Source organism: Helianthus annuus, chromosome 14, assembly GCF_002127325.2.
Source record: "Helianthus annuus cultivar XRQ/B chromosome 14, HanXRQr2.0-SUNRISE, whole genome shotgun sequence".
Taxonomy (NCBI): Eukaryota; Viridiplantae; Streptophyta; class Magnoliopsida; order Asterales; family Asteraceae; genus Helianthus; species Helianthus annuus.
Window position 1 is genome coordinate 6,582,241 of NC_035446.2, and position 22,655 is coordinate 6,604,895.

Sequence of the window (22,655 nt, forward strand, 5' to 3'; positions counted from 1 at the left end):
GTGAACTAGTGGGTCTGGAATAGCTGGTCCTAGGTTTATTGGAAATTGGGCTGTAGCAGGATAAGAAAAGAGATTATCGTTAATAGGCTCTAGAACATCACAATTATCCAGTAGGCGGTCTATTTCGTCCTGGAATGTGATTTCCTCAGACTGTTTAGAGCTTTCTCCGATCTCTATTCCCTTTTGCTTTAGATCTATCCCTATTTCTGCTGGCTTGGAACTTTCTCCGGTTTCTATTTCTTTTCCCTTGCTCATACTCACAGGATTTTCTATTTTAGGGATTCTCCTAGGTTTTCTTCTGCGCACCTTTCGCCACCCTACATATCTTCTCTTCTTTTTAGGTTTTGCTTTTTCCAACGGTGGAGCTTGGAATTCTAGCGGTTCCTCTATGTCAGCAATGTAACCAGTGAAGTTGTGGGAGACTTCAATTGGCACAGGAGGGGCACAGGATAGAGGTTGAGGTTGAGGTTCTGAAATGCTTCCGACATCTCATTCATGTTGTACGGCATATATGCAAAATGCACAAAAATGTTAAGTTAAAACTTTGGAACAAAGCTTAACAAATAAACATTTTTATTGCACACCAATTTGTATAACATACAGCAAACAGAACATACTCAGATCTATTTATTTATTTACTGGGAAGTAAATATTTCTAGGTTTAAAACTTAAAGATTTGCATTTTCTGCTACAGTAGCGAGCAGATACAGATTTGCCCATTTTTCATCTAAGTTATTTTCCCCTGGTGGATTATTACTAATTTCCTGAATTTCTGGGTTAAACCTCACTCTCTTGGTTCGGGGTTTCTTTTTCTCTTGACCTTTTTCTAAGGATTGAATTCCTTTTCTCCGGTGTAAGTGGGTTTTCATAATTTGTCTTACGGACAAAGATTCCTTCCTCTACATTGACGGAAGTTTTGGAAGAAGAGGTTCCCTGTTCTTTGGGTATACTATCTAATTTGCGGTAGATAGCAGAAATCTTTTGTTTACCCATACTGTAATTTTAACAATTAATTAGTTAATAAGCATATATTCACAGAATGACAAATAAATATTTTCCTATTTGTCATAGATTTAAATCAAATAGAACAATGAGCTTAATCAGTAAGCTTGAAACAGTGGCTCTGATACCACCTTTTCCTGTCACGGCCCCCGACCCGGTTTGACCCGTTTCAGGAGTCGTGGGACAGGAAACCCGTGGTATTTAATTTAGGCGACAGCGGAAGTCTTTTTAAAACAGGATCTTTTAATAATTCAAACTGCTCGTTTCATAACTTAGGGATAAATTCCCGAAATTTACAATACTGTGATTTCTCAGGGAAATCTTTATTTTCAAAACATGTTCATTTATTTATTTACATTGAGCCACTTTTCTAAGCTGGGAGTGCTCCACAGCACTTTTCTTTGCTCATACCAGATCACCTGAAACATGTTTGAAAAAGGTTTTGTCAGCGGGGAAATACTGAGTGAATCATTTAGTTTACTGAAAACGACACATTTGTTATAATCTACAGTATTAAGGGGAATTACAATGTTTCTGATATCAAACCAACTACCCACAGTATTTGTCACTCGACCACCCATTGGCTAGCCCATTTGTCCAATGGTGTCTGTGACTGTGGTCAGATCACCCCTTGGCCACCCGTTTGTCCAAGTGTGACGGGAAATAAGTAATGTATACAAAACCCCACATACCGGCTGTAATTTGGTGATTACATAGACTTAATCCATGTAATTATAACCTTTGAAAATAACTTGGAGTTTTGTAAAACAGTTGATAAAAAGAGAATGACTCACAAACAGTGAGAAAAGAGTTTATAAAAGAGGAATGACTCACTTTGCAGATTTACGAGCAGAGTATAAGCTTTACTGATTAGCCTTCTAACCTAGTTTAAATAACAATGCACACACAAACGGGATTAGTAACTAATTCAGCAGTTACGTCAATTCACGAGATTAAACCTTCACAACTATTATCAAGTGCGATACTTAACAATTCAATGGATTCACAACGAATGACAGAGCATAGTCCGAATTCGAACAGCACTCAAACATTCAAGTCGAAATCACAATGAATAACAAAGTACAAGCTCAATTTGAGCAGCACTCAGACAATCGTTGGATAGTTATAATCGATCGGACGTTGAATCGTAATAGCGATCGAGTTATTACCCTGATTGTGGCAGCGTTCCGTGATTTGTGTGTGTTTGATAGTAATTTACGTATAACTCAGTGTATATTATGAGTTTTAACGTCGAAGTGAGCAATCTGATTCAGTCCCAGACCCCCCTATATATACCCGAATTTGGTATCTCCCGCGTGTCGCGACAGGTTTGCCCGTGCCTGTCGCGTATCGCGGGGCACACCCCTATGGCCTAGGGTAGCCTTGTCGCCTGCATAGCCTAGGTGACTCAACTTTTCAACTAATCAGAGCATAGCAACGTTTATATTTAGATAATTATCAACCAGGGTTTGCCCCCCCTCGAGTTTTAGGGGCCCTGATCCTGATTCCGATCATTCTGAAAATTTTAGGGCTAGTGTAGAATCACTTGGGTGTCTCAATTAGGGTTTCCTTATTGACTAATTATCGTCCTAATTATTGATTTTAGTGGCAGTTGTTACAGGTGACCACCTCTCTTACTACATCTAACCCTTATGTTTTCCGGGCAGACAAATCGGGTCGACAAAACTGCATGCAATAGTAGATCCGTTCACCAGAGGTCGTGGCTATGAACACAATACCCACCAGAGCCGTCGTCGCCGCCTGCAAACGATGGCTTCCTCGTCGTTGTTGTCTGGGCAAGGACGGTTGACCAAGGCTGGTGGTGATACAGAAGACAGAGAGTAGAGTGAGAGAGAGAGAGAGCGCTTTTGGTATTCTACCATTCTTTTTATGGTGAAGGCTTGAGTGAAACTGTGTGAGACAGCAAAAAAAAAGTAAAAAATGGAGTGATGTGAGAAAGATGAATAAGACCCACTAAACTTGAAAAATATGGGTCTTCGTCAGGGATGCCACGTGACTACTATTCAAACCTTTGCTGTTTTTTTCTTGCACTTTTTCTTTTTATTTGGTTTTTATAGTTAAAAGAGTAAACTGCCATTTTGGTCCCTGTAGTTTGGTCAATTTTGCCACTTTAGTCTAAAACTCAAACTTTTTACATCTAGGTCCCTGCGGTTTCAGTTTTATTGTCATTTTGGTCCAAAAATGAAATCAGATCATATTTATCTTATAAAATCCATTTTGTCATTTTCCGCAGGGGCAAAATGATCATTTCTTTTTTATAAATAAATACCATATTTTATATGACAAATATGACCTGATTTGCCCCTGAGGAAAATGACAAAATTGCAGGATTTTATAAGATAAGTATAACCTGATTTCATTTTTGGACCCAAATGGCAATAAAACTGAAACCACAGGGACCCAGATGCAAAAGGTTTGAGTTTTGGACTAAAGTAGCAAAAGTAACCAAACCTTAGGGACCAAAATGGCAGTTTACTCTAGTTAAAAATAATTAAAAAAACAACGATCAATATCATTTTGGATATTTTTCGATTTTTATTCCCTTTTATTTTGTTTGTTTTCTTTTTCGGGTCTTTTAATATTTAATTCCTGGGTCAAGTTATTCTACAAAGGCTTCTAATTGTAAGAAGTGTAAGAAGGATTTATAGAGTGACAAGTGTACAATGACCTAAAACTAAACCCACTACATCACCACCAAAAACCTAAACACCCACCCCCACCTCACCCCACCACCACCCAAAAACCTAACCCCCCCCCCCACCCAAAAACCTAAACCCCCCACCCCCCCCCCCCGGGCTAAAAAAAAAAAAAAAAACTACACCTCACCAAAAAACCCCCCAAAAAACCTAACTCCCCCCCACCCCCACCCCCCAAAAACCTAAAAAAACCTAAACCCCCCCCACCCCCCAAAAACCTAAAAAAACCTAACCCCCCTACCCAAAAACCTAAACCCCCACCCCCTCGGCAAAAAAAAAATTTTTTTTTTAGGGTGGGTGATGTGTGTGGGGGGGGGGGTTAGGTTTTTGGTGGTGGTGGATGTTTAAGGGTTTTTTTTTTTTTTGTAGTGGGGTTTTTTTGTGTAGTGGGTCATTCTTACACTTCTTACAATTAGGATCCTTTGTATTTGATCCTAATCCTTTAATTCCTTATGAAAAACCCGAATCATATTACAAGTTTTATTTTATGGGTTTTTTTTGTTCCTAAAATGACTGGTGGTACCGTATCAGTTTCATAACAAACTGAGCCGATATGGGTCGAGTCATGCAGCGTCACTCGCCGCAACGCGCGGCAATAATCCTAGTTCAAAACAAAAACCATTATCCAAAATCCTAATTTCTCCACCTCCAACACCAATCTTCTATACTGCGTATTCAAACTTTATCAGATTTGCAATCAATTCAACTGGTTAGGGTTCGATAATCAATAAACAGTCTATGGTATGAGAACACATCTTCCACAACGTTTCCTTTGACTGTCGAGTTTGAATTATCTTCAAGGTTATTCTCTATTCAAACCGATTCTAATTTAATTTATTTGTTTTTGATGAATTGTTAGGGTTTAGAGAATTGATTGTTAGGATCATAATTAAGGTTCTTTTAATTTTCTATTTTTAGGTTTATCTTTAGACTAATTGTCTGGGATTAATCTTTAAAAGTAATTCTTTTCAATTTAACTCCAAAGAACCTGTGCTGATAACTTCCTAGATTGATTGTATTTTTGAATGCATATGTTTTTTTACATGTTCAGTTGATCTAAATTATACAGAAAGAAGAAGGTTGTACATAAGTGGCTGCAAAGTACTATGAAGAGGATAGCTGTAAACACAATCCTATCAATTGAGGAAGTTAATCTTTAATGATGAAACGGTCATCCAGTTTCTAAACCCCAAAGGTATTTTGTGTATCTAGGTTAAAGAGTTGTGTTTAGATATCCATCTCTTTTCATTCATGTTACCACTACATCCTGTCATCAAACTCATACCCATATGTCCGCCTATTTAAATATAATTGACCGATGCACAATTTTTGTTTGTTCGTTATTAGTTTTAGCCTCTGTTGGTGCCAACACATGGTTTGCTAGCGGCTTGCCTCAAACAAAGAGTATGTTATCTCTCTTTTTAATTAACACTAGTTTACCAAAATCAATTATTTCTTATTTAGCACAAGTTGTGAGTTCAACCCATTAAGTACAAATGGGTTGATTTGCCTTATGTCTGAAGTTTTAAATCCAATGGGTCAAATGGTATAAATTTGAAACTTAACAAAAAATGAAACCGGTCAAGCAGGTTGAAACGTCCAAAGTAATATTTGAACATTTCCAAACTTCGAAGATGATTTATTCAACTAACTTATATGGCATATATCAACGCTCTTCTCTGCTTTCTGGCAATGTGATATGTTTTTCGTAATTTGATTCAATACTTAGTTTCGAAGTGGATGTGCTTTTGTATGTTATGATTTTGTGTTGAATAATATGTTAATTTCTGCTTATGAACTTCTAACCTGGCTATTGAACTGTACGTGTGTTTGTATTATGTGATTTTGATGTTGAATCATATGTCTGAACTCCTAATCAGAGTTTTTTTAATCTGTCTTTTTTAATATATAGGGTGCATTTATAGCAATCAGCTGTTGAAATGCAGATTTCTATGTGTTTTTGTTGGGTATGATCACCGTAGAGATGCTAATCAAGGATGGATCGACTATATTACTGTTTAGTTTTCTGATTGATCATCCAAATCTTTCACTATATTAGAAAACTTTGAATCTATTAAAGTATCTGGTTAGATATTTGTGTAGTTGATGTTATAAAATGTCAACATAAATCTGTAAGACACTAATCGGTTTCTTCATTCCAGAGCTGCAATTCTCTAGCAGAAAACCCTAATATGTGGGAAAAGGAAATTAAGGATTGCACAACACTACTTCGTCATTTACTTCGGTCACCATCATTCTTGCAGGAATTTCATTTAAACCCTTGTAAGTTCAATTTCCATGTCCAGTTTTTTCCTCAATCTCACAGTTCATACTGTTAATTGTTAATGTTCATATTGTTACTTTATGATCCAGAGGTTTCTTCTTTTCATTATCCCTAATTTTGTTTTAAACTTTTCTTATTATCAACAAAAAAACTGCTAAAATAAAAATTAGCTATTGTAACCTGTAAAGGTAGCGATTAGGTTTGAATTTTTCGAAAAATATGTGAAATTGCTATTGAAAATGGTTCAAAAGTGTTATTTAATTTTGAATTTGGAAAAATAATTATGATATGAAATTGACAATACAGTTTGTATAAGAGTGGAAATGGGTCGATTTGGGTTGTTCCATCTTAAACCAATTAAATACTTTATAGCTCAAAGGAACATGTCAATTGGGTAGAGTACTGAAACTGCTTGAAAGTCACCAAAGCCAATAGTCTTTCGAGTATCAAGTATCTTACCTCCTTTAAAATTTTATTTAGAGATTTAGTCATTGTTACCACATCAATTTAACTGTTGGCTTTTCTGTTAATATCTTATTCACTCAACACATTTTAGTCCATTCTTGAAACCTGGTATATTTTTCATTTTTACACCCATGGATTAATTTTGGCGAAGTAGTTGGAATAATGCACGTGTTAATTTAACTGTTGGCTTTTCTGTTAATATCTTATTCACTCAACACATTTTAGTCCATTCTTGAAACCTGGTATATTTTTCATTGTCACACCTTAATTCATGGACTAATTTTGGCGAAGTAGTTGGAATAATGCACGTGTTACAACAATCTCTTCTTCGACATGGATTTACCTTCGAATTATGAGACTAATTCAAAGGTTATCCCAAAGCTCGCAAAGTTTGTTTTTGACAAAGCAATTGAAGGAGGCACTTCAAATCTATATTCTCTAGCAAATGTGATTGGTTTTTATTTGTTAAAATGCTACAGTTTATTATAGAGTTTAACTCGTGAACATAATGGTGCAATTTTTAACATTATGATTATCATCGGAATTTGTCAAATTCATATGGATGATTGTGTATTTATTTAAGTAGAAGTTCAAATGTCAAATGTGCACAAACATACAGTTTCTAAATTGTTTAAAACCCTACCTAAAGTGCCCTCAACTTTCCCAAAGTCCTTTATTTCCTTTGATTGTGATGACTGTCTTTCAAAGAAGACAAAGCTATAGGTTTGGTTGTTTATTGCAACTTGATTAAGGCGAGTTGGATGCACCTCATTGACCATTATGCTTCTGGCAACCTTGGTTTAAAAAAGCGCGCCTTAAGCGCGCTTAAGCGCAAGGCGCATCTAGGCGCAAACCCCATCGCCTTGTGTGACATAAGGCGCACGATGTACAAGAAGCGCAGCTGAGGCACGCTTTTTAGGGTGAAAATCGACCTAAGGCGCAGTTGAGGCGCACGCTTTTTGTACATGGGGTGTTTCTATGCTTCTGAGTGTTGTACAACAGGCTTTTTATGCTGTACATTTATGTTTTTTTCATTTTAAAACATATATAAAGCTTAATTATAGCTAAATCATAGGTATTGGATGCTAAACACTTATGGGATATATAAAATAAATTATATAATCACTTTGCGCTTTGCGTACGAAAAGCTCACCGCTTTTGCGCTTCGCTTTTTAAAAATCGGTTTTAGATCTCATCGCTTTTGTGCGCTTCCCGCTTTTTTAAACCAAGCTGGAAACTATGACTTATGCTTATGAGCCTTTGACTCTTTGACCCATAATATATGCTTCTGGCAACTATGATGGATGCACCCCATCATCTTTGTTCATCAACCAACTAGGACATGATTTTCGTCCAGATTATAGAGTATCGTGGTGTCTTAAGCAGAATTTTCAAATGTTTTGGTAATGGCCTTGACAGCTACTGTGAAAGAGTCAGATCGTAAGGTATTATTGCTCATTCGTTACGCTTTTATAAGTGGCAATTTCAACCGACTACTTAAGAGTTGATAGATTTTGGTTGTGTAATTATGTTTCATCTCAAATGGTTCGTCAAAGTAGAAAGGATAAGGGAACAAGTCAGGACTACACTCAGCTGTTTATGAAACTGCAGCCTCATTTGTATTTTTTTATTTGTTTACAGGGGAAGTGGATTTAGGATATGGACCCATTTGAACCCTTTGAAAATTTGAAATAGCAACAACCACTGGCAGCATTGAAAGGTAGAATTTAAAAGGAAGGATCAAGAGTACTTTTTCTCAGTTGATAAAGAAATATATATTAAATAATCATCACCAAGTAACGATTGAAATGTAGGTACTGCCTTTTTTATTTATGACTGTTCTTTGTTAAGAGTTTAGATTTATATGTGCTTTAATTTAAAATTTTCTTATTTAATATAATATATGTAACTTCATTTATATTTTGATATTTTATAGAGTTTTAGTTTATACTATTTACATTGTTCAACCCGTGTATTACACGGGTAACTAACCTAGTAATTATATAAAAAAACTCTTTTCCTTCACCCCCTCTCACTGGCTCTTTCTCTCTGTAAACCTGCAACCACCCTCCTTCACTGATTCAACCTCCCAAAGATAGCCGAATGGAGATTGTGGTGGTCGGAGATGACGAGGAAGATGATCGGTGATGATGAGACAATGAGAGGCGGAGGTTACTGACTTATTGTTGATGATGGTGGTGGTATCACCGGACCGGTGGCAACTGTGTTGTGGTTCGATATACAGTCCCGGTGATGATGGTGATTGTCGGCAACAGAGATGTTCTTAAGTTTTATAAGTTTTGTTTTCATGGATTGATAAAGCCAAAAATTGTTGTTAAGCAGAAACTTGAATTTTGGTAACTTATGTACTGTATTATTACAATTATATATTCCACTCATCCATATTTTTATATTAGTTTTGTTCATGATGATATATGATTATTGTCTTTCTTTTTTGAATGATGTAGAACTGTTGCAGAAGTGTTAAGTAAGGTGAGATTTTGGACGATGGGGCATTGAAGATTGGGAGTTCGACTGTGGAGCTTTTGAAGAGAGTTGGGAAATAGTTACAGAGGAAAATTGTTGGTATTTTTTTCAAGATTAGGGACACTAGCTTTTTTAGATTTTATTGAATCTATAAAATATTGGGAAATCTGTTAAAAGGTGAACCAGGAAACTCCAAATATTTGTTTTAGTTTACCACCCAGAGGCTACATAAGATAATGATATTGATGTTTCATGATTTGACATGGTTTGGTTCAGTTACACATACTATTCTGATCCCAGCTTTAGTTCAGAACGGGGCTGTTTTGGTGTAAGTGATGATGACGGGGTTTGATGGTAGTGACAGGTGGATGTGGTGGTTAAATGGAGCAGTGTACGGTGGTGGTCGATGTAGTGAAATTTGGTAGGAGGTAGTGTGGTTATAACAGGATGAAGACGAGAGAAGGTGCCGGTGGTTATAGGTTGAAGATGAGAGAAGGTGTTGATTTGTAGTTTATTAAAAAATAACTTTTATTTAAATAAGGATTTAAAACAATTAAAATACCCTCACATGCTTTGCATGTGAGGTGACATAGCCAAGAAATCTAATAGTGTTAGTGTTAAAGGTTGATTCCTGTATCAAAACATGAACATAAAGATTGGTTTTTGTCAATTTCAAAGTGAAAGATATGAAGTGCAGTTTGGATATATGATGTGCGTGAAGTGTGTATATATTTTTGATGTATATTTAAGCCCTTTTTACACTTTTAGCCAAGTTTTAAATTTATAAAACACGATACTCACTAACACTAAACACACATATGGGCAAGTGCACCCATCGAGGACGTAGTATAGTGTTGGTAAGATACCGAGGTTGTCCAAGGACACAAGAGCTTTTAATACCGGTTTATCCTCAACGTCTAATCAAATCAAAAAGGTTAGAAAAATGTTTTAAACTAAGAAAATAAAAACTAACTAAATGCTGAAAATAAAAAAAAAACAAAATAAAAACAGATAGACAAGATGAATCACTTGGATCCGACACGTGTATTAGTATAACCTTTGATTATTTTCGCACTTTTGCACTTGTTTAAGAGATTATCTTAGTTATTGTAGTAGGCCCCTCTTTTGAAGGCGACGTTACCCTCAACCCAGTAGTTTGAGTCAGCAAGGATACAATCCTAAAGGGTCGGATTATTGAAAGATAATGAATTAAGTTATTAATGCAAATTGTGGTAGGCCCCGCTTCTGGCGGTGACGTTACCCTCGGCTAAGTAGTCTGAGTCAGCAGGGATACAATCCTAAATAGCCGGGTTATAGTATTAATAGTAGTTAACTTATGAGGGGGTCAAAGAGTTTGGATCCCCGCCATCCAATACCTATGGGCATTGAAGGAGATCCTACTAAATTTGACCCAGGTCCCAAGCAGGACCTCTAAACGCTGAACAAGGGCAAGACCCTTACCAAACCGTTCCCTTAACCCCCGACCAGGTAGCCAACATACCTCCATATAGACCGTGGAGATATGAATGGTGAAAATCTTTTATTTTATATAGACAGTAAAATAATGCCAAGACACCACGGACAAACGATAAGGAAAGATCACCTTCAACATAAGTAACTAGTTATTAAAGTCATTAATACAAAACCAAATAAAAAGTGCAAAAGATTAAAAATAAAAAGTATTATACTAAACACTTGTCTTCACCAAGTGATGTAAGAGACTTAGGCAAACATGGCCTTGATTGTCAAGAACTCTTACGATCAATCTTGGATCCTGAGACGACTCACACACTCTACGATGGACAATGGATGATGGTGGTGGATGATGGTGTTATGGTGGTGGTGGGTGGTGGATGAGGTGTGAGAGAGGTGGTGTGCCAAGGGATGAGAGAGAATGAAGCCAAGCTCCTCTATTTATAGGCTGAACAGAGGGCTGGACACGGCCCCGTGCCCGCCTGACACTCTCTCTCCTCATTAATTGTAATTGCGAATTACAATTAATGCGCCTGCTGTACTTTCACCACGCCCCCGTGCTCGCTGGACACGGCCCCGTGGTGGGCAATGGAAGCTTCTACTGGTTTGTCTTTTCTGCTGCTTCCTGGGCACGCCCCCGTGTTCGCTGGACACGGGGCGTGTTCAGACTCTGTTTCTTTCTTTTTGCTTTGGGAGGTGCCGTTGAGGGTCCGGGCAGTCTACTTTTGTTCCTTTTCTTGTATTTATGGCAGAATTAGTGGTCTTTTTGCTTCTTTTGTGATTTTGAGCTCATTTCATCCTGAAAATACAAAAGGAAGACAAAAACACTCTTTTTCCAACATTAGTACTTAAAAAGGGTTAGTTTTATGCCTTAATTGATGTGTTTTATATGTTGCATTTTACACACATCAAATACCCCCACACTTGAACTTTTGCTTGTCCTCAAGCAAAACTCTTTATATGTGGCTTACACTCCCAAATGGAATAGGTAGAAGAGAAGTTTTTTTAGCTTGTCCTAGAATGTCGGGAATCCAAGGTTTTTATAGGCTTTATTTTTATTTATTTACAATCCTATTCGTTATGATTTATTTTGAACTTTTCATAAGATAAATTACTTATTGGGCATAGCATGCCTTATTAAAATTCCATTTATATACAAGTTCACATACCTCACGGGAGATCACTCAACACTCGGCCGAAGGTGTATATTTTAGTGAATCACTCGAGAGCGGCACGGAACTTACGTCTTTCCATAGGCTTGCCAAACAATCAATCCTCCTCCTTTTTAACTTTTTACCTTTGTAAATATCAAGAGGACTTTTTGGGTGAAGGCTTGGGTTTAAAGGTGGGTGGTTGGTTAGTGGTTAGTAAAAAGGGCGAAAATCGTAGCAAGTGTCGGTTTTCGTAAAATACCTTGTTTTTAGTGACCTATTATTTTTGAAGTATTTCTCAAACAAGCTTTTTATAGCTTTTGTTTGTTTTTGACTTCATCATCATATTTTTTTTTTTCGTCACATAAAAAGGTGAGTTTACGAAAAAGCGAACTTGTTACTAAAAAAAAAATAAATAAAAAGGTTTTTGGTGGGTAAAAAGGGTTTTGGGGTAATGAAATGAAAGGTTTAGGCTCAAAAGGGTTTTCTAGGGGGATTTTGGGTAGGTAAAAAAAAATGAAAAATAATGGTTTTGAAAGAAAAATGGTTAGTCCTAATGCCTCCATCATTTACTTACTTGGGTTTAAGTTGGTAAGGACCGGGAATGTATCGTCGTGGCAAGTTCTAGATTTGTAAGGACCGAGCGGCTATTCACACAAGAAACGAAAAATGAGCATTTAATCTAAATATGTGTATTTTTATGCTCAATAAAGGCTCAAAACTCACTTTTGTGGGAATGGGTTTTAATGTGACCAAGCATATATAATCGAATTTTAAACTAGACTTGTTATGCCGTTTCATAATTTTCTTATGTTGGTTCCTTTTTTTATCACGACGCTATCGGTTGTAAACTTGTAAAAATATAACCTTTTTAGAACTTGTTATTCCCAACTTAAACTAAGACAAGTAAATAAAAAAAAATTGAAAAAGTTTTTGAAAAAATTTGGGGTGTTTAGCGGTTCCAATAGAGTTTTGTGTAAGGCTTGTGTTTAGGATTTTGCAAAATTTCAAGGTTTTAGCATCCCCCCCACACTTAAATTACACATTGTCCTCAATGTGTCCAAAAATAATATTTTTGGTTGATTAGAATGTATAAAAGTATGTTAAAAAGCAAAGGTTTATGTTACTGGCAGTCTAGACACGGCCCCGTGTTCAGCGGACACGGCCCCGTGGTGAACTGCCAGTAACGATAACTTACAGAAGGTGGACACGGGGGCGTGTCGGGTGAACACGGCCACGTGTCGGGCAAAAAATTGCAGGTCAGTAGCCAAACAGCAGATCTGGGAGATGGACACGGGGGCGTGTCGGCTGGACACGTCCCCGTGTGGACAGTCTGTTAGCCCGAAAAATAGGTTTTTCTCCCGGTTTCTCCATCCTGGGGCTGCAAGTGCTAATGTTTAGCACTCGAACCCTTGCATTGCACCTGTTTAATCATTCAATACCAACCAACCAAGCACAAACCATCCTAATTTACCATTGTCAAGCATTATCCAAACATAAACTAAAAACAAAATAAAGATAAAAAGTAGTTCGGGAAAGTAAATTGTTCGACAAATGGCACGCAGGCCATGAATTGTTTGATAGATAAGAAGGGCATTCAAACCTGTGGGCTCATCACCAGCCAGCCCGTTGTTCCTCCAAGCCTCCTACTCCATGTCTTCATCACTACCATCACCTCCGCCCCCTTGCCTCGCCATGTACTCCCGGATGCTACCGATATCATCTTGTATATCGTTGACGCTGCGCTCGATAGCTCCAACCCGGTGGTATGTGTTGTTGGCGAGGTTGTAGGTGTTCCTGGTGCACATAAGGTTTTCCTGCAAAAGATCATGTAAACTTTGAAAATTAGGAAAACCGCCTCCTTGAGAGGAGGATTGACCCGGATCGCCTTGGGGTGGGTATTGAAAATGTGGAGGTGGTGCATGAAGAACTAGAGCCTCCTGCGGGTTCCATGCGTAGCCTTGCGTCCTCTGAAAGCTCACCGTCCCGTCCTCCGCTTCATAAAGCAAGTTCATGGCTCGGCAAATATGATAATCGACCCGTCCTGACCATGGACTCCTTTCGAAGGACCTTGGGATATTCGTGAAGTGCTTGAAAAGACGGTACACCCATCCCCCGAAGAAGATTGGTATAGGAGCAGAGGCAAGGCGGTTCAAGTGCATGTTTCGCAGTAGGAAGTAAGGAACATCGAGGGGCTTCTGGTTGTGAATGCAGTGAAGGACAACCAAATCTTTCAACCCAACAACGCCACTACTGTCATGGCGTTGGTTCAGCGAGTACGTGAGGAGCCTGTGGATGTAGCGGTATAACGGGTCCCTCAGTTTGGTGTTTTTGGTGCTGCTTGGGTTGTAGATTCCTTCACCTATTTGAGCCCATGCGGCTTGGCGTTCGGTCGCATCCAAGTCTCGCAATCCCCCGGTATTCTCTTCATTCCCTGCTTCTTCATCCTTGTATAGCCCAATGATGGCTCCAAACTGCGCCATGGAGGTTCTATAGGTGGTCCCTCCACATCGAAATTCAACCGCCTCGTGATCAAACGGTTCGCATCTCGAGTTGAAAATGAAGGTGCTATAAAACTCCATCGTACATTGATGGACCGACCGTAGTCGGGTGGTCAATGCGGCATGCAGTGGACCCCTCACAATGTTGTTGAAGCGGTCAAGTTGGTTCACCATGGTTAGCAAATCAGTACACGCCCGCCTTGGGTACTCTTCCGGTCGTGTTTGTAGAACCTCGTACCGTGCCCTAGAATCCAGTTCATTTGCGCCAAACCTTGTGAATTTCGACATCTGAAAAGAATACATAAAAAGTTAGTACGAAACAAGGAAAATCAGAGTGAAACTGCAAACAGTGGGCTGGACACGGCCCCGTGTTCAGCGGACACGGCCCCGTGTCCAGGCGTCTGTAACCCAAAAATTTCATTTTTCGTCCCGGTTTCGAAAACCTAAAAATTTTTAGCCCAATAGTAGCGGTTTCCCCCGAAAATGAAACCCTAAGTGTCATTTTTTCCATAACAAACCGTTTACCCTTTCAATTTCGTGTTTTTCGGTTCAAGAACAAGGGTTTGGGGTTTTATTTGGAAATCGGACAAATCTATCAACAATACTTGCCTAGTTACTTTCTACTACACTAATCTAAACTACTACTAACAAATTTCATCAAAAATTTTGAGTTCGATCCGGATGAACATGAAGAACCCTAGATTTTTCCCCAATTTTTGATGTTTTAACTACATGCAAGTAACTAATCTAACTACTAATGAAGATAGAATCATACCTTGACGTTGTTAGATTCGGTGGTGACGTAGAAAAACTGCAGAAAATCGCCTCGAACCAGAGAGTTTTCGGCTAAACGGGGCGTGTGGAATGGTGTAACTGATAAGAAAAGAGGGTTTTATCCCGACAGTCGCCTCGACACGGCCCCGTGTCCAGCGGACACGGCCCCGTGCCGGGCGAAGTTTTTGAATTTTTTTTTTTATGTGCTCGTGTGCATGCCCCTTATTTCCGAAAAATGATTTACCGGTTTTTAAACGTACACTTACCTGTAACATGTCGGGTACGAGTTTATTCGTTAACCGTTTGAAGTGAGATCTCCTCTTCCTCATCCTCAATGGATCCTCGGTAGAGTTGCAGCCGTTGGCCATTAACTTTAAATGGTGTCCCATTTCGAGTTTTAATTTCTACTGCACCGTGTGGAAAAACATGGGTGACGGAAAAAGGTCCTGACCACCTAGATTTTAACTTACCAGGAAATAATCGAAGTCGTGAATTAAACAACAGAACTTGGTTTCCAACCCGAAATTCATTAGATTTAATATATTTATCATGCAAATTTTTCATTCTTTCCTTATAAATTTCGGAATTAGAATATGCATAATTCCTAAGTTCATCTAATTCGTTTATTTGACAAAATCGATTTTTACCGGCATTTTCCAAATCTAAGTTTACGTTTTTTATTGCCCAGTAGGCTTTGTGAGCTATTTCTACTGGCAAATGACAACTTTTTCCATAGACGAGTTTATATGGGGTTGTGCCTATAGTGGTTTTATAAGCAGTTCGAAAAGCCCATAAGGCGTCGTCTAATTTATCGGCCCATTCTTTTTTATTTATTCCTACGGTTTTTTCAAGTATTCGTTTTAAACCTCGATTAGTCACTTCGGCTTGCCCATTTGTTTGAGGATGATATGCTGTTGAGACCCGGTGATAGACCCCATACCTTGTTAATATTTTTTCGAGTTGATGATTGCAAAAATGGGTACCTCTATCACTTATCAAAGCCTTTGGTGTCCCGAAATGAGAGAACAGCTTTTTCAGAAATTTTACCACCACTCTCCCATCATTTGTTGGAAGAGCCTCGGCCTCTGCCCATTTAGACAAGTAATCGACTGCCACAAGTATATATTTGTTTCCCTTTGAAGGTGGGAAAGGTCCCATGAAATCGAGTCCCCACACATCAAAGATTTCACAGACGAGAATGCCATTTTGAGGCATTTCGTTTTTGGAAGAAATATTACCTGATCTTTGGCATGCATCACATGTCTTTACAAGGTTTTGTGCATCCTTGTAAATGGTCGGCCAGTAAAATCCTGAATCAAATACCTTTCGTGCGGTACTTGCGGCACCATGATGTCCTCCGTATGGACCTTCATGACAATGATGGAGAATTCTTCGTGCTTCATTACCATAGACACACCTTCGGATGAGCTGGTCAGCACACATTTTGAAAAGATAGGGGTCTTCCCAAAAGTAATGCTTTACATCAGCAAAGAATTTCTTTCTTTGATGATGTGGCCATCCTTTGGTGACTACACCGCTAGCTAAGAAATTAGCGTAGTCGGCATACCATGGTTCTTGTCTACTCTCTATCATTTCCAAGGATTCCGTGGGGAATTTTTCGTTGATTTGCTCGTCCCTGGTTGTCTCCAAAGCTGGGTCTTCTAAGCGTGAGAGATGATCTGCAGCAGTGTTTTCTGCTCCTCTTTTGTCCTTGATTTCAATGTCGAATTCTTGGAGGAGTAGAATCCATCTTATCAAACGGGGTTTTGCGTCTTGCTTCTTGAAGAGGTACCTGATGGCTGCATGGTCTGTATAGACTATTGTTTTAGAAAGAACAAGATAAGAACGAAATTTATCAAAAGCAAATACCACCGCTAGTAATTCTTTTTCTGTAGTTGTATAATTTTCTTGCGCATCATTAAGAGTTTTACTAGCATAATAAATTGGGTGGAAATGTTTTTCTTTTCGTTGTCCCAAGACTGCTCTAACAGCAAAGTCACTTGCATCGCACATGATTTCGAAAGGAAATTTCCAATCTGGCGCTATCATGATAGGTGCATTGACTAGCATTTCCTTGAGGGTTAGAAATGCTTGATTGCATTCCTTGTCAAAGATGAAGGGTGCATCTTTTTCAAGTAGTTTTGTTAGAGGCCTTGAAATTTTTGAAAAGTCTTTGATAAACCTTCTATAAAATCCGGCATGTCCTAGGAAACTTCTGATTGCTCGCACGGAGGATGGAGGAGGTAATCGAGAAATAGTCTCTATTTTTGCTCGATCAACTTCCATTCCTTCGCTTGAGATTTTGTGACCGAGTACTATTCCCTCTGTTACCATGAAATGGCATTTTTCCCAGTTAAGGGCGAGGTTAGTTTCCTCACATCGGGATAGCATTCGTTCAAGATTATCGAGGCATTGGTCATATGAGTCTCCAAAGATGGAAAAGTCATCCATTAAGACTTCCATTGTCTTTTCGATCATATCATGGAAAATGGCGACCATACAACATTGGAATGTTGCAGGCGCATTACATAGACCGAATGGCATGCGTCGATATGCAAAAGTTCCGTAGGGACATGTGAAAGTTGTTTTCTCTTGGTCTTCCGGTGCTATCGGTATTTGAAAGTAACCTGAAAAACCATCTAAGAAACAATAAAATTTATGACCGGATAATCTTTCTAACATTTGATCAATGAAGGGTAAAGGAAAGTGGTCTTTCCTAGTTGCTTCATTTAATCTCCTATAATCTATACAGACTCTCCATCCTGTGACGGTTCTCGTTGGTATTAATTCATTTTTCTCGTTAGTTATTACCGTCATACCTCCTTTCTTTGGGACTACTTGAACGGGACTTACCCACGGGCTATCGGAGATAGGGTAGATTAGTCCGGCGTCGAGTAGCTTGATGACTTCATTCTTAACCACTTCTTGAACATTGGGGTTCACTCTTCGTTGTGGTTGAATTACCGTCTTGTAGTCATCATTCATTAAAATTTTGTGCGTGCACATGGAAGGGCTTATTCCTTTAATATCTACAAGCTTCCAAGCGATCGCGTTTTTGTGTTTTTTAAGTAAGTTAACTAATTTCTCTTTTTCTAAATTACTTAATTTAGATGAAATAATTACGGGTAAACTACCTTCTTTGCCTAGAAAAGCATATTCCAAACCTTTAGGAAGTTCTTTGAGCTCAATGGGTGGGTCTTTAGAAGACACCTTATTTTGTGGCTCATCTAGATCAAGAACCTTAAAAGTTTGTTCTATGGCTATCTCTTCCTCGACAAAGTGGTCCTCTTCGTTGGTTGTATCGGGTGGTTCAGCTTCATCTTCAATTAGGGGGTCATTGTTGCCAAAAGGATATTTCATTGAGCGCTCAAGATCTATGCTCCTTTTGAATGCCCCTAATTGAAGAGGTAGATTGTTGAATTTCCGGTTTTTCAAAGCTCTATGAGTTTGTACAAAAGGTTTTCCCAAGACTAAGGGGGCATCATCTAAGATGACGAAGTCGGTTGGGATTACCATTTGATTTGTTTGAACCAAAACATCTTCAACTACACCGATTGATTTTATTACTTTCCGATTGGATAGAAAAATGGGTATTTGAAGTGGAGTAAAATCACTAACACTTAACTTTTCAAAAATATAGTTAGGCATTATGTTAACGCAAAGATCCTTATCGATGGTGATATTACTAATAAATAAATTTTGAAAGAAACATGGAACCGGTGTAATGTTAATTTCAAAAGGATCTTCTTTTATTAGCGAGGTTTGATCATTAGTTAACTTAACACTTACCAAGTCTTTGATTTTAGCACTAGTGTTTAACTCTTTTAAAAACTTAGCATGAGGGGTTATTAAACAATGGTTTTCGAAAGTAGGTGACAAGAGGTTAATTTCTTCGAAATTAGACTCTTCTTGAATTTTAACGTTATCGGACTCACCATTTTTGTTGTTTAACTCATGTGTCGGTTTTTCACTTTCTTGTTCTTCCATTTTTACATTTTCAACTATCTCTACGTTATTATCATTTTTTAGTTCTTCTCTTGCGCGGGATTCCTCTTCCCTTGCGCGAGATTCTTTTATGCAACGTTCGATAGTTTTAATGTGTTCTAATATCCTATTGGTCACTTCGGTGAGATTGAAAGAATTTGGATCCTCAAAGCTTGAATCCGGTTGTTCGATCCTTGGCTCCTCATAGTACTCATATGAAGTAGATGGTTCACACCATTGTTCTTCATTGTAAGTATATGATGGATAAGGGTCGAAACTTTGTTCTTCATAGTACTCATATGAGGTGGGTTGTTCACGCCATGGTTCCTCATAATAAGAGTATGAAGGTGGTGGCTCATATGTTGAATCTTCAAAGTATGAGTATGAAGGCTCATACCTTGGTTCATCAAAATATGAGTATGAGGGAGTAGGTTCATACCTTTGGTCTTCATAGGATGTGTATGAAGTTGATGGCTCGTACCTGGGCTCCTCATAATGGTTGTATGAATTGGATGGTTGATATGAGTTATTATATTGAACCGAGCGTGCGTTACGACAACTAGTACAATAATTACCCCTATAATCATCCTCATCATAGGTGTAGTTGTAACCTCTTGAGTATTGATCCATAAGAATCACTCAACAGACCACAACTGAGTCTCGGGACCAGAAAACAAAAATAAGACGGAAACAGAAGCTGGACACGGCCCCGTGTTGGGTGAACACGGCCCCGTGTTCAGGGACTGTATCTGGGCGTTTTAATTAAAGTTACTGGTCACGTTGAGCACGGGGGCGTGTTCAGTGAGCACGGCCCTGTGTTCAGACTCTGTATCTGGGTATCTACTCTAAAAATATGCAGCACGGGGGTGTGTTCAGCGAGCACGACCCCGTGTTCAGGCTACTGTAAATGCAAAACTAAACTAAAATGCAGAAAAATGCGCGCGTTTTAAAAAGGTTTTGAAAAACTGATTAGGCCGTCGATTTTAAGCTTTCTTAAAATCCTTGTGTCCCCGGCAGCGGCGCTAAAAACTTGATGTGCGTGAAGTGTGTATATATTTTTGATGTATATTTAAGCCCTTTTTACACTTTTAGCCAAGTTTTAAATTTATAAAACACGATACTCACTAACACTAAACACACATATGGGCAAGTGCACCCATCGTGGACGTAGTATAGTGTTGGTAAGATACCGAGGTCGTCCAAGGACACAAGAGCTTTTAATACCGGTTTATCCTCAACGTCTAATCAAATCAAAAAGGTTAGAAAAATGTTTTAAACTAAGAAAATAAAAACTAACTAAATGCTGAAAATAAAAAAAAAACAAAATAAAAACAGATAGACAAGATGAATCACTTGGATCCGACACGTGTGTTAGTATAACCTTTGATTATTTTCGCACTTTCGCACTTGTTTAAGAGATTATCTTAGTTATTGTAGTAGGCTCCTCTTTTGAAGGCGACGTTACCCTCAACCCACAACCCAGTAGTTTGAGTCAGCAAGGATACAATCCTAAAGGGTCGGATTATTGAAAGATAATGAATTAAGTTATTAATGCAAATTGTGGTAGGCCCCGCTTCTGGCGGTGACGTTACCCTCGGCTAAGTAGTCTGAGTCAGCAGGGATACAGTCCTAAAAAGCCGGGTTATAGTATTAATAGTAGTTAACTTATGAGGGGGTCAAAGAGTTTGGATCCCCGCCATCCAATACCTATGGGAATTGAAGGAGATCCTACTAAATTTGACCCAGGTCCCAAGCAGGACCTCTAAACGCTGAACAAGGGCAAGACCCTTACCAAACCGTTCCCTTAACCCCCGACCAGGTAGCCAACATACCTCCATATAGACCGTGGAGATATGAATGGTGAAAATCTTTTATTTTATATAGACAGTAAAATAATGCCAAGACACCACGGACAAACGATAAGGAAAGATCACCTTCAACATAAGTAACTAGTTATTAAAGTCATTAATACAAAACCAAATAAAAAGTGCAAAAGATTAAAAATAAAAAGTATTATACTAAACACTTGTCTTCACCAAGTGATGTAAGAGACTTAGGCAAACATGGCCTTGATTGTCAAGAACTCTTACGATCAATCTTGGATCCCGAGACGACTCACACACTCTACGATGGACAATGGATGATGGTGGTGGATGATGGTGTTATGGTGGTGGTGGGTGGTGGATGAGGTGTGAGAGAGGTGGTGTGCCAAGGGAGGAGAGAGAATGAAGCCAAGCTCCTCTATTTATAGGCTGAACAGAGGGCTGGACACGGCCCCGTGTCCGCTGGACACGGCCCCGTGTCCGCTGGACACGGCCCCGTGTCCGCTGGACACGGCCCCGTGCCCGCCTGACACTCTCTCTCCTCATTAATTGTAATTGCGAATTACAATTAATGCGCCTGCTGTACTTTCACCACGCCCCCGTGCTCGCTGGACACGGCCCCATGGTGGGCAATGGAAGCTTCTACTGGTTTGTCTTTTCTGCTGCTTCCTGGGCACGCCCCCGTGTTCGCTGGACACGGGGCGTGTTCAGACTCTGTTTCTTTCTTTTTGCTTTGGGAGGTGCCGTTGAGGGTCCGGGCAGTCTACTTTTGTTCCTTTTCTTGTATTTATGGCAGAATTAGTGGTCTTTTTGCTTCTTTTGTGATTTTGAGCTCATTTCATCCTGAAAATACAAAAGAAAGACAAAAACACTCTTTTTCCAACATTAGTACTTAAAAAGGGTTAGTTTTATGCCTTAATTGATGTGTTTTATATGTTGCATTTTACACACATCAATATAACATAAAGGTTAATTTCTGCAATTTTGCCAAATAAATAATCATCAAGTAAATATATCATTATATATGTATATATCTATACTAGTCTAAGTATCTGTTTTTTTTGAAGGGTGACTTTCTATGTATAGGACCTATTGGTCACCGGGTTCATGTCGATGACATTCCCCCGTCAGCCCCGCTCTTCCGGACGCGATGTTCGATCGGGGCCCGGCCGTTGCGCAAGCTGACCTTCGCCCGGAAACCATACTGCCCCCACACGAGAGACTCGCTAGGGTAACAGCTGGGTAAAACCGGGTTGCCCTCAGGACCGCACCATGCCTCGGTAGGAACGATCCATCATTGGGACGTCCTCTCCCCGAAATGCCACAGCCGGGTTTCGAACCTGTGACCTCCCAAAGGAAGACACAAGCCCAACCACATGGGACCAACTTGGCTGGGGAGAGTAATTTAACAATGTTAACATAAATATTTTAATTAAATATATGTTCATGAATTAAAGCAAATATTAATTACACTGAATAATTGAAAAACATTTTTATTAAAAATTCACAAGTCGTTAAAGATTTCTTTATACATGACATTTGTTGTTTTATCCGTATGTTTGCCGCCATTATCTAGTATTTGTAGCTTGACTCCATATCGGGTTTTTACTCTCGATGAAGCGATATACAACTTACCATGAGTGAAACGGGTTGTTTCAAATACCCTTGTGTTACACAATTGGTCTCAAAGTAAATTATATTATTTAGTAGTGTCAACGCGTATCAATATCTTTTAGACATATCACAGCTTATTTTTTTGTTTCCTCTTTCGATTTGATATCGCGAGTGCCGGTACACTAACGAACCGAACTAATACTGACCAATTTCCTACCAGGGAATCTCTTAATGCTATATAGTTAACATATAACATTTCTTATCAGATTGTACAAACTAACATGTCACTTTGAAATAAAATCAACAAATTAGGGCAATCGATTGAAATCAATTTTGAGTAGGAAAAACATATCTGCTGGGGACAAGTATAAAATCGATGC

At 38.8% G+C, this 22,655-nt stretch overlaps 1 long non-coding RNA gene across 3 annotated transcripts; it reads left to right on the forward strand.

Moving 5' to 3' along the window:
• The first annotated feature begins 4,234 nt into the window (after nt 1-4,234).
• Nucleotides 4,235-9,216, forward strand: LOC110908005. Of its 3 annotated transcripts, none has more exons than XR_002574091.2 (6): nt 4,235-4,520; nt 4,789-4,914; nt 5,067-5,123; nt 5,882-6,002; nt 8,110-8,282; nt 8,937-9,216. It is a non-coding gene; the product is annotated as an uncharacterized LOC110908005 (long non-coding RNA). The 3 variants fall into 3 exon arrangements; XR_002574093.2 differs by having other exon boundaries at nt 8,110-8,278; XR_002574090.2 differs by having other exon boundaries at nt 4,239-4,520; nt 8,110-8,188.
• The last annotated feature ends 13,439 nt before the right edge of the window (nt 9,217-22,655 follow it).